The sequence below is a fragment of the Octopus bimaculoides genome, chromosome 1, assembly GCF_046866305.1.
Source record: "Octopus bimaculoides isolate indiv1 chromosome 1, ASM4686630v1, whole genome shotgun sequence".
NCBI lineage: Eukaryota > Metazoa > Mollusca > Cephalopoda > Octopoda > Octopodidae > Octopus > Octopus bimaculoides.
Genome location: NC_142928.1, coordinates 103,347,281 through 103,358,460, shown reverse-complemented (window position 1 = coordinate 103,358,460; position 11,180 = coordinate 103,347,281). Strand labels below are relative to the sequence as shown.

At 40.3% G+C, this 11,180-nt stretch overlaps 1 long non-coding RNA gene across 1 annotated transcript; it reads right to left on the bottom strand.

Moving 5' to 3' along the window:
- Positions 1 to 1,830: 1,830 nt before the first annotated feature.
- LOC149137656 (uncharacterized) lies at positions 1,831 to 10,839 on the bottom strand. Its single transcript, XR_016242601.1, has 2 exons — positions 10,261 to 10,839; positions 1,831 to 6,309 (listed from the first exon to the last, which is right to left on the bottom strand). It is a non-coding gene; the product is annotated as an uncharacterized LOC149137656 (long non-coding RNA).
- Positions 10,840 to 11,180: the final 341 nt, after the last annotated feature.

Sequence of the window (11,180 nt, the reverse complement as noted above, 5' to 3'; positions counted from 1 at the left end):
TTGACAGGCATTTTCTCCACCACCACCATGTACATTACAATTGACTCGTGTGGTAAGTAGCTTACTTACCAACTACATGGTTCCGGGTTCAGTCCCACTGCATGGCATCTTGGGCAAGTGTCTTCTACTATAGCCTCAGACCGACCAAAGCCTTGTGAGTGGATTTGGTAGACGGAAACTGAAAGAAGCCCGTCGTATATATGTATGTATATATATATATGTGTGTGTGTGTGTGTGTGTGTGTGTTTGTGTGTCTGTGTTTGTCCCCCAACTTCGCTTGACAGCCGATGCTGGTGTGTTTATGTCACCGTCACTTAACGGTTCGGAAAAAGAGACCGATAGAATAAGTACTAGGCTTACAAAGAATAAGTCCCGGGGTTGATTTGCTCGACTAAAGACGGTACTCCAGTATGGCCGCAGTCAAATGACTGAAACAAGTAAAAGAGTAAAAGACTGAGTAAACAAGTGACAAATCATTTTTCTAAGGATGCTCTAACGTCAAACTGCAAAGGAACTTAACTGTAAGTGTAACGCTACTAACTAATTCCTGGAACGAGTTGTCGACTGTTATCAACGGACAAACGTTTCTCCACCCTTTCTGTCCGCAAGACTACAGTCACCGAAACTAAAGGTTGCATCTGTACCTCGCGTAATCCACGAGGCCCACGCCTACTATATTGCATCAATGCTTTATATTCTCTTACTAAAAGTATTTTTATAACTTTCTACACTCGCACATCGTTAAAAAGCCTTTACAAAGTTTTCTAGCATGGAAAAAAAATCGGAAAATAAAGTCTTTTATAAGAGACCTGGTATTTACGATCGACAACTTGGATTAACTTGTATTATTAGCAAATATTCCACGAGAACGACAATTGAGTTTCACAAAAGCAGATAAAAATCATCAAAGGTTCAATTGATATTTTATACAATTCAAAACTAACTTTGGTTAGCCTGAAAATAAAATTAATAATTAACACAAAGTGATGTTTTCAAATGCATAGAATTTGATGAAGAAATTAAAGGCTTAAATCACTGCTATGACAAAATTTAAAAGAGTGCATAATTGATAAAATAGAGGCAATAATATCAAATGAAGAATACATTACTTTAAAAAAGATCATTCAGATTTCGTTAGTAATACACCTAAAATTGATGAGTTATTTTAGAATCCAACTTCATAGATTATTATACAAATCAGACTCCTTTGGAAAAAAATAAATTGGAGAAGAAAAGATAAATTAGATAAAATCCGAAAATATAAAATCGATTTAAATGATTTTTGTGACTATGAACACAAACATATCTTTCTGCAGCAGGAAAAAGAGTAAAGCAAAGCAAATTTTATAAACACAACTAGCAGCTAAGCTCGGTTTCACCCTGTCGGTTTGGATGATGTGGCTGTAAAACCTGCTCTGTGTAAGCATTCGAGTTGTTTGGGCACGCTTACGTTAAAAAACAATTTTGGAATGACTTTTTTCTGTCAAAAGCTAAAAATAACTGACCAAAAAATAAAACAACCAAGATTCAACCAAATCAAAAAAGTTATCCTAATACACCATTGCAACGTGTATCCAAAATATTCAGAAGGCTATAAAGGAGATGAAGAAAGAAACTTTGAATGCCACCTGGAAGAAATTAGGGCCAGAAGTGGTCCACAACTATAAAGGATTCTCTCCTGGCGAAATCCACCACTCTGAAGTAGATAAGACAGTGAAGCTGGCAAAATTGCTAAGGGAGATGGCTTCACCTATATGACTACCGAGGGCGTTAATAACCTGATTGAGGCCCACTCAGATTCGTTAACGGATGAAGATCAGACAGAGATAACGAAGTCAGCAACTGAGGAAGAACAAGAGGATCCAGGGAAAGAAGAAGTCAAACCTATCACTAGAATGTCTCTCAACCCAGCAAGAACAGCAAAAGAACTTCAGAGAATGGCGGAAGATTGGACCCCCAGATGATTCGTGCGTTGCAGTTTAGAAATGCAATCGACGAAGTCGAGGAAATTTATAAAAACCTCCTTACATAGAAGAAAAGGCAGCGCCAGCAGTTGTCCATCACTATGTTTCTCACCCGCAAAAAAAAAAGAGAAGACACGGGTACTCCTAAGAGTGTGGGGGGAGTTTATATAAGCTTAAATATATAAAAATAATAAAATGAATATAAACAAGTTATAAAAATAATTTTAAAAAATATACAGTACAGTGCTGTTTCTACTTCGCGGATTTTCACCTATCGCGGGGGTTTTGGAACGTAACACCTGCGATAGTCGAGGGATTACTGTAATCGACTTACCCACATTCCCTGAAATTGCTGGCCTTGAGCCAAAATTTGAAACCATTCTTTAATTCTTTAAATTGTTTCAGCTTTAAAGCTGCGATCATGCTGGGGCACCTCCGTTGGCATTATATATATTTATATAACAAATTACTAAAGATTATTAAAGGATAAATTTGATTTAAAGAAAAAATTTCAAAATGGCAAATAAACTTGATTTGGTAGATAGAATTGTTCATTCGAAGAAGTTTGTTCGAAATAATATTGGGAAAGTGTTTGACAAAACTAAATACAAGATAATATATATGTGTCAACAGAGTTCATAAAGTTCATTGTTAAAATGTCGTATTAGAAACATCTTGACTGAATCAAGTGAAAATTTTTCCTTTTCATTAATACGCATGCGTGTTTGTGTGTGTATCTGTGTTCGTGAGTGTCAGATAAACTATAGTGAGAAAGAATAGATTATGAAATTTTGAGGTGTCGCATTAACTCAGCTTGGCAATGATGTATCTTCTTTAAGTAAAAAAAAATTCCCGTTATCTGTTTTGTGGGTCAACGATAAAAGATTTCAGAGTTCAATTCAAAATATTTTTACGCTAAAAGTTAATACAGTCACAGGTGTGGCAGTGTAGTAAGAAGCTTGCTTCCGGTATTGGAGAGTTAGTCTTTCTTGCTATTGAACATTGTGGACGTGTGTTAACGCCGTCCAGAGATTGAAAATTTGTAAAGTCGACCGAGGTAGGTGGAATTGGTTTTTGAGCTGTGTGTAATTTATTGTGTCTCAATTTTTTTCAGTAAATTTCGTATAGCTCTGGGGCAGTTCCGTTTGTTTCGGCGGCTTTAAGTTGTTACTCATTTAGTGAGCAAAAATTGTGTTTCTCGTACGCCGGTGTTGGTGGGTGTGCCGCCGCAGCGACGGACTGAATTTTTTTTTGTTTTTGGAACGTTTGTCAAATTTTGTGTGGCGTTTTTTCTCCAGAACATTTTTTGTGAGTGTGAATTTGCCTTGTGGATTTACCAAGAAGAGAACTCTGCTGGATTATCTGGTGAAGAAGACTTTTGCAGAAATTAGGATTCCCTGTGTGAACTTTTTTATTTGTTTCTTTGTTTCTTTTTTCCTTTCTTTTTCTTTTCTTCTAATTTTGGTTCTTTTTCTTTTATTTTTTCTTCTCTTTTATCCTGTTTTTTTGGGGGGGGACTATTGTGTTGTTGAACTTTTCGGACATGGCAAAGAATAACTCTGTCTTGGAGTGGGAACTGTGCCCACCCAAGCAGTGGTTAAAAGAAATGGAGAGGAGGACGGTGGTCATGCGGACCTATTGTAGGTCACGCAATACCATTACCCTCTTCAACAAAGAGGTAATCGAAAAAGAGTTGGCAATTTGTTTGCCAACAAGGAAATATTACATCTCCAGAGGGGTCAAATATGCAACGGTGTGGTTGTTGTTTGACTCCCCTGAGGAAGCCGCTAATGCGGCAAGCCAGACTCTGCAGGGGGAGGAAATTTTGTTCCTCCCCTCTTACTGCGGAAAAAGAATAATTAGAGCCTGGGTGCATGGACTACCCCCAAGTTACAAGGCCGAGTGGATCGCTGATACCATTCGGCAGGGCTTGGGGGACAGTGGACCCAGGCTCCTTTATGTGCACATGTCACCTGCAGTCAACTGGCAGGGCGCCAAGGCGACATTGACCTTGTGGTCCCCAGTGGCTGTAGGAGACATGTGCTTTCCGGATTTTTTAAAGTTGGCCGGGGCAAAGTACCCCGTTAATATTGAGGGTCGGCAACCGAGGTGCCATGAGTGCTTGGAAGCTGGCCACATCAAAAAGAACTGCCCCTAGGGCCGTAATAAGGCCCTGGAGCAGGATAAAGTGCCCGCTGCTCCCCCCCCCCCATTGGAAGGGGAGACGGAGAAAGTCGTGGAGGCAGGTGCCTCCACGAAAAGAAAAAGAAAGGTGAGTAACAATGGTTGCTCACCAGTTGAAACGGATGTTGAGGGGGAGGTAAAGATCTCCTCGGGTATGCCGAAGGAGGCCCCAACCCCCGAAACCTCTAAAAGGAAGAAGAAAAGAAAGAGAGGTGGGAAGCGGCCGGCGGACGTTTATGTGCCGCCGACCGAACCAGTCACCCCTCCGGAGGGAAATGTACCATCGGAGAGGGAGGTCCTATCAGCGGGAGTCGTGCCGCTGGCGGGACAAGGTGAGATCCCTCCCCCTGAGGAAGAGTGTCTCCTCCTGTACCTCAGAGGTGCAGAGGTGGAAGAACGTTTAAACTTTGAATATATAGAGAGGTTCGTATCGGCCTGCGAGAGCAGTTCGAGGTGGCCCCAGCAGGTGGCCCCAGCAGGTGGCCGCAGCAGTGGTAGCCAACAGCGTCCGTGCTAGGGTGGAGGCCGATTGTGGCGGCCGCTCATATGTGTGCATCAGCACGGAGGCTGAGATGAATATGGATAGCTGCCTGCGTGCAGCGGAGGGCCTACTTGAAAGGCATTGATGATTATAAATATTGAGCTTGAACAATGTATTCGAGGGGTTATCGGTCCGTGGGCGCCGGTGCCCCTCCCATTTTTCATTTTTTTATGTTATCACCCTCATCTCATTAATGTCCGTGTCCAGCCCGCAGCTTCTTTACGTTTGTCTGTCATTGTCTGTCCCCTCTTTGTAAGGCCTTAATGGCCAATTAAAATGAAATAAAGAAGCTTTCTTCTCAACCACATGGTTCCGGGTCAGTCCCATTGCGTGACACCTTGGGCAAGTGTCTTCTACTATAGCCTCAAGTCGACCAAAGCCGTGTGAGTGGATTTCGTAGACGTAAACTGAAAGAAGCCTGTCGTATATATACGCGGTGGTATCCAAACGTTCCCAGACCAGTTATGCTTATTAAAACAAAAGTAATAATAATTTACCTCAATTTTAACACCATCTCCTTCGAAATAGTCACCTTGGACAACAATACGCTGGTCTTAACGTTCCTGCCATTTTTGGAATCCAGCCTATAAGTCGTTTTCCGCCAGCGAGTCGAGGACATTCTGCGATTTTCTCTAGATCTCGACAACAGTGTTAAAACGGTGACCTTTGAGCTGCATTTTCATTTTGGGGAAGAGATGAAAGTCCGCAGGTGCTAAATCTTGCAACTAGGGCGAGTATAGAAGCGATACCATGCTGTTTTTGGCGAGAAACTCATGAGTGAGAAGAACTCGGTGACAGAGGCATTGTCGTCGTGAAGAATCCAATTCTTTGTGTTCCACAGATCTGGTCCCTTTCACTCAATGTCCCCACTCAAACGCTTCAAAATGTCACAGTGGAACTCTCGATTGACGGTTTGGCTCTGGAAGGCGAATTCTCGATGCACAACATCGTGGATGCCGAGAAAATCAATGAGCATGCTCTTGATTTGGCTGCCGCTCTGTCGTGCCTTCTTTGGTCGTGGAGATGAAGTGTTCTTCCATTGTGATGCCTGCTTCGTCTGAGGATCGTACCTGTAGATCCAACTCTCGTCACCAGTGATGGTCCTCGACATGAAGGATGGATCATCAGCGGCACGTTGATGGAGATTTTGACAGACATCGACGCGATGTTCTTTTTGCTAAGTGGTCAGCAGGCGGGGGACAACTTGGCAGAGACACACCACATGTTCAATTCGGACGTTAAGATTGACTGTACGGATTCACACGACAGACCGACAACATCAGCAATGTCGCTGATTGTCCACCAACGATCCTCATGCACAAGCTGAGGAATTTTCTCCGCATTTCCGGTATTGACGCTCGTGACAGGTCTTCCAGGTCGTTCATCGTTTTCCAGGGACGTTCTTTCGCGTTTGAAGCGTCCGTGCCACTCAAAACATTGCATACGACCCATTGCCTAGTCGCAACCGATGTTGGTGTGTTTACGTTCCCGTAACTTAGCGGCTCGGCAAAAGAAGATTGATAGAAAAAGTACTAGGCTTTTAAAAAATAAGTTCTGGGGTTGATTCGTTCGACTAAAAATTCCTCGAGGCGGTGCCCCAGCATAGCCGTAGTCAGGTGTCTGAAACAAGTAAAAGATGAAAGATAAGTTGTGACTGGTCAACAACAGGAATCGATGAAATATCAAAGACAAAAAGAAAGAAAGTCAGTCAGCAACTAAACTAACAGAAAGCAAGGTCATCTTTCGAGCCACTCCAAGCAACAAAACTCCCAATCGAATTAATGACGTTATCACTTCAGTACACTTCGAAAGGCACTGAAGGACATCTGACTGGCAACATCACAAGAATACAGAGAACAGAAATTTTGAGTTTATTTAATTTTACAGTGATAGACTTCCATTTTCCTTAGAGAACTATACACAATCATTAATTAATTATGCATTTTATTTGAGAAAAGCACAAAATAATTAGTATATCCTCTATAGCATTTATTTTGTTATATATGATTTATATGCTGGAAAGCGGAAGATTCAAGCTGAAAACTGAAATGTTCTTTATTGTGGCACAGGATCAAAGCCTTCCCATCAGAAACCACCAGAAGAATACATTAACTAATTGATGAAGGCTTACATGAGACTACATGCCACACTCTCTGGCTTCCCATGCCCTGTCTACAGGTATTATAGAGTTAGAGCTTATGAGGGGGTGCTGAAAAGTGCCTGGCTTTGGGTAAAATATAAGAGGAACAGTTAATTATGATTTTATTCAACCTATCCCCCTCTCAGAGGCAAACACTTATTGCAGGGGTCCTTCAGTTTTTCTAAGCCCTGTAAAAGAACTCAGAAGGCTGGGCTTCCAGCCAGGCCTTTCGCAGTACCCTTAAAATCAAGAACTTTTCAGCACCCCTCGTACATGTACTGGATGTTATTCTTACAATATTAAAGGTGGTGGAGGAGGAGGAGGAGAAGGGGAATCCTTTCTACTACGGGCACAAGGCGTGAAATTTTGGGGGAGGCTGATTGATTACATTGACCCCAGTGCTCAACTGGTATATGTTTTATCGACCCCAAAAGGATGAAAGATGATGTTGATCTCGCCAGTATTTGAATTCAGAACGTAAAGAGCAGGAAGAATTGCCGCTAAACATTTTATCCGACGCACTAACGATCCTGTCAACTCGCCAGTTATTAGAGAACCTAAGAATTAGAATTAGAACATAACCAGCCACAAAAAAAAAATTAAGAGCATACAGAATTGATAAAATACAACATACAGGAATGAGCGGGGACGGAATTAATGAAGAATACAGCAGAAGTCAATCTAATATCAAAAATTGAACTCGGCTGCGTGGAGGCGCAGGTGTGGCTGTGTGGTAAGAAGTTTACTTCCCAACCACATGGTTCCAGGTTCATCCCCACTACGTGGCACCTTGGACAAATGTCTTCTACTATAGCCACGGGCCGATCAAAACCTTGTGAATGGGTTTGGCAGACGGAAACCGAAAAGTGCCTATTGTATATAAATGTGTGTGTGTGTGTGTGTGTGTGTGTGTCCCACTACCGATTGACAACTGGTGTTGGTGTACCTACGTCCCTGTAACTTAGCGATTCAGCATAAGAGACTGTTAGAGTAAGTATCAGGCTTAAAAAGAAAATAAGAACTAAGATTCGACTAAAATTCCTCAAGGTGGTGCCCCAGCATGGCCGCAGTCTAATGCCTGAAACAAGATAAAAGTAAAAGAAAGAATATCAGAAACAACACAATGAGTATAGATACATCTACTACATATGTGGGAAATTCTGTCTTTGGGTGTGTTTGAGGAGTTGTTAGCTAACTCCTCCTACATCGTTTTATCGATTTTCATGAAACTTGACACGTGAGTAAAACTCATGTCTGGAAACCTCATGGCATGCTCAGATCGTTGAAAAAAAATCGATAATAGGTCCCCTGGAAGGGATCCTTATATATATCTAATATATTTCATTTTAACAGCCAAGAAAAATAACCCATTCATTTTCCTAAATCATTTGGTATAAATCAAATTGAGTATGCTTATTTCTTAGTATTTGAACTGTTAGTTATTTTCGCAATTTATCCAGTACAACCCTTACACAAGTAAATAGTATTTTCCTAAACAATAGATCCACTTATTTCGGTTAGTGACTTATTCGCGAATATACCAACACTAGCGCCGCTGAGGGTAATATTCTCTGGGAACGCACAAAAGCCCTTTTCAGAGATATTTACTTTGAATTGTTATTATCTCATATCTGATTGGTCTGTTGCTACGTAACATGCTTAACGATTTTAGTATACATACCTTATTAGTATTTCCTTCTAAGTTCTATATACTCTGGGAACGCATTAAAGCCCTTTTCGGGGCTACTTCATTTGAATTCTTACGATCGAGTAACTAATTTCATATTATATAACTGACTTCACAATTTGAGTATTCATAACTTATTGGGAGTTCCTAAAACAAGATCCTTTGTAAGACAGTTCGGTTTTCTCTGTAAATGAACAAAATCCGTTTTAAGGGTTACATACTTTGTATTGTTATTGGAATAGTGAAACAATGATGAGAAAACGGAACCAAGGGATAAGCTCCGCTCTCCCGGGAATAACCAGGTACGTCGGCTAGTCATAAATATTGACTGTTTTCAATAATTTGGAAGTTAAATGAACTGAAGAACTTAGATAAGAAAACCAGAAAATTATTTACGACATACAAAATACTCTTCTAAAGCTATGCTATAATTACCGCTTTCACAAAGAGAAACGGAGATGATACAAATATGATCTATTACAAAGTAATAACAATAAGTCTACAATATTCAAAGAAGCAAGCAAAAAAGAACTGTTTAGTGCATAAGGGGACAGAGAGCTTTTCTTTATATAAGGAGAAAATAAAGTATAAGCCAGTATATAATTATGAGGAAAGAAAATGTTTAAGCAAGGACAAAATAATAGAAAAAGACTTTTAAAAAAATTAACGAGACCAAAATGAAACGCCAACATACATTAAAGAAAATAATGGAGAAAAAAAAAGACACTCCATGACCAATATCCTGCAAGACTCGACAGAGAGGAAGTAAATCAGCGTGAAAGCTAACCACAAAAGCTCTGAACTAAAAACAGAAACGGGAGATCTGATTTTAGCAGCACTGGATTAATGTCTGTCCCCCCCCCCCACACACACACACACACCCACACACACACACCAGAAGAATAACTACAAAAATAAAATCATGAAATAAAAGGTTAATAACATCAATTGCAGACTGCACTATCAACTCAAAGAAAGAATTGATTAAATCGTTTCTAGCCACCCGTCCTTTCAGAAACAATATATATCCACGCTGATGACTGGATAGGCAACTATATCCATTTGACAATATAACGACATCATGATATAAGTGAAACAAGATTATATAAACATATACAAAAATTAGTATATTGTACTGACCTCGCTAACTATTCTAACAAGTAGATTAAAGCAAGCTTTTCAGATATAATAATCAAATACGGTAAGATAAAAACTTATTTACTCTGATTCTTTCTTACAAAAACGCCATGTGAAAAGAAATTCAAAAGTCTATCAAAGAGTAAAAGTTTGAAACAGGAAGTAAGAAGGATGTAGCTTACGGAAATAAAACAGAACCAGAAATAATCGGAGCATTAGAACAACATCAACAAAAGCACAAAAATATATATCAGACCCAGCAGTTGTAAATATCTAGGATAGACTCAATATTGTAACATGCATTCAACCCCCGATTATGCTTTTAGTGGAGAAGCACTAAAATAACATCTGACTTTTTATATCAACGGTAGTGTAATACTTTGTAAAGAAATAATAGACAACGTTCAGAAGGCTTAACAGAACAATAATAATTTATTATAAGAAGTGATGATAGCATGAAGTCAAAGTTTGCTTGCCAGCATACAGTGTATAGCATTCAGAGATATGGTATAACAGTGTCCTAAGTGAACAGAAGTGCGACCTACTCGTCACAGGGTCACAAATCCAGAAAAAGGTGTATGCAGCATACTAAATATGTAACACTTACTGTTACTGTATATTGTAAATGATTGACAGCTTGCAGAGAAACTGGTGAAAGCGGGGGTCTGTCCTTAAGAAGCTTCAAGAACCAAATATTGCAAGCCGCCCCAGTATCGATCAAAGAGCGTGCACGTGAAGACGAATTCGTAACAAAGAATGCACGATTATGAGTGTGTGCTGACGTGTTCAGTTCCCCAGCGAGAAGTTTCCCTGCTAAGAAAAAGAACAAAGCTGTTTACAATGACGTGCGAAAATACCGAAATGTCTGTGATACCAACAAAAGGATAATGAATACGAAGGAGAGCGATGACGTGGCGAAAACGAATGATTTTGTAGTAACGCCGTGCGCATGCGTAGTCTCACGCATGCCTGGAATTAAACAAGCAAGCGTTCCCGCTTAATTCTATCTCTTTTACGGTCGGCCGACCATGAGCACGGACATGTCAAGAGTGTCTCTAATACTCCAACCTGGAGACAGTCTCTTTACGTGTTTAGCTGTCTCCCTCCATCTTTCGGACTTACGCTCGACAGCTCGCTTGCAACTACATACCCACGTCCCAACAACTATGCTCACACACAACAGAAGCTGTAACAACAAGAACTAAAGATGTATATATTTACCACCTGAATAAATGTTGTTTAAGTTGATAGTCTGGAGTTCAGCGTTCCGTTATATATTCATTAATTTTATATAGGAAAGTCAGGTATACATCTAATGATGTATAACCAACTTTCCTATAATTTCATTACCGGCGTCGCGGAAACTGAGTGCATGAGACACGTAAGGGTTGTACTTCTCTAGTAAGATCCAATATTGACTTCAACGTAGCCACTTGACGAAAGGAAGACGCAGAGTTTGCAGGTGGCCCCAACGAAGTACATGTGGCAGTGTTGCCAGTATAATCCATGATTTTGTCTGCAGTAGCT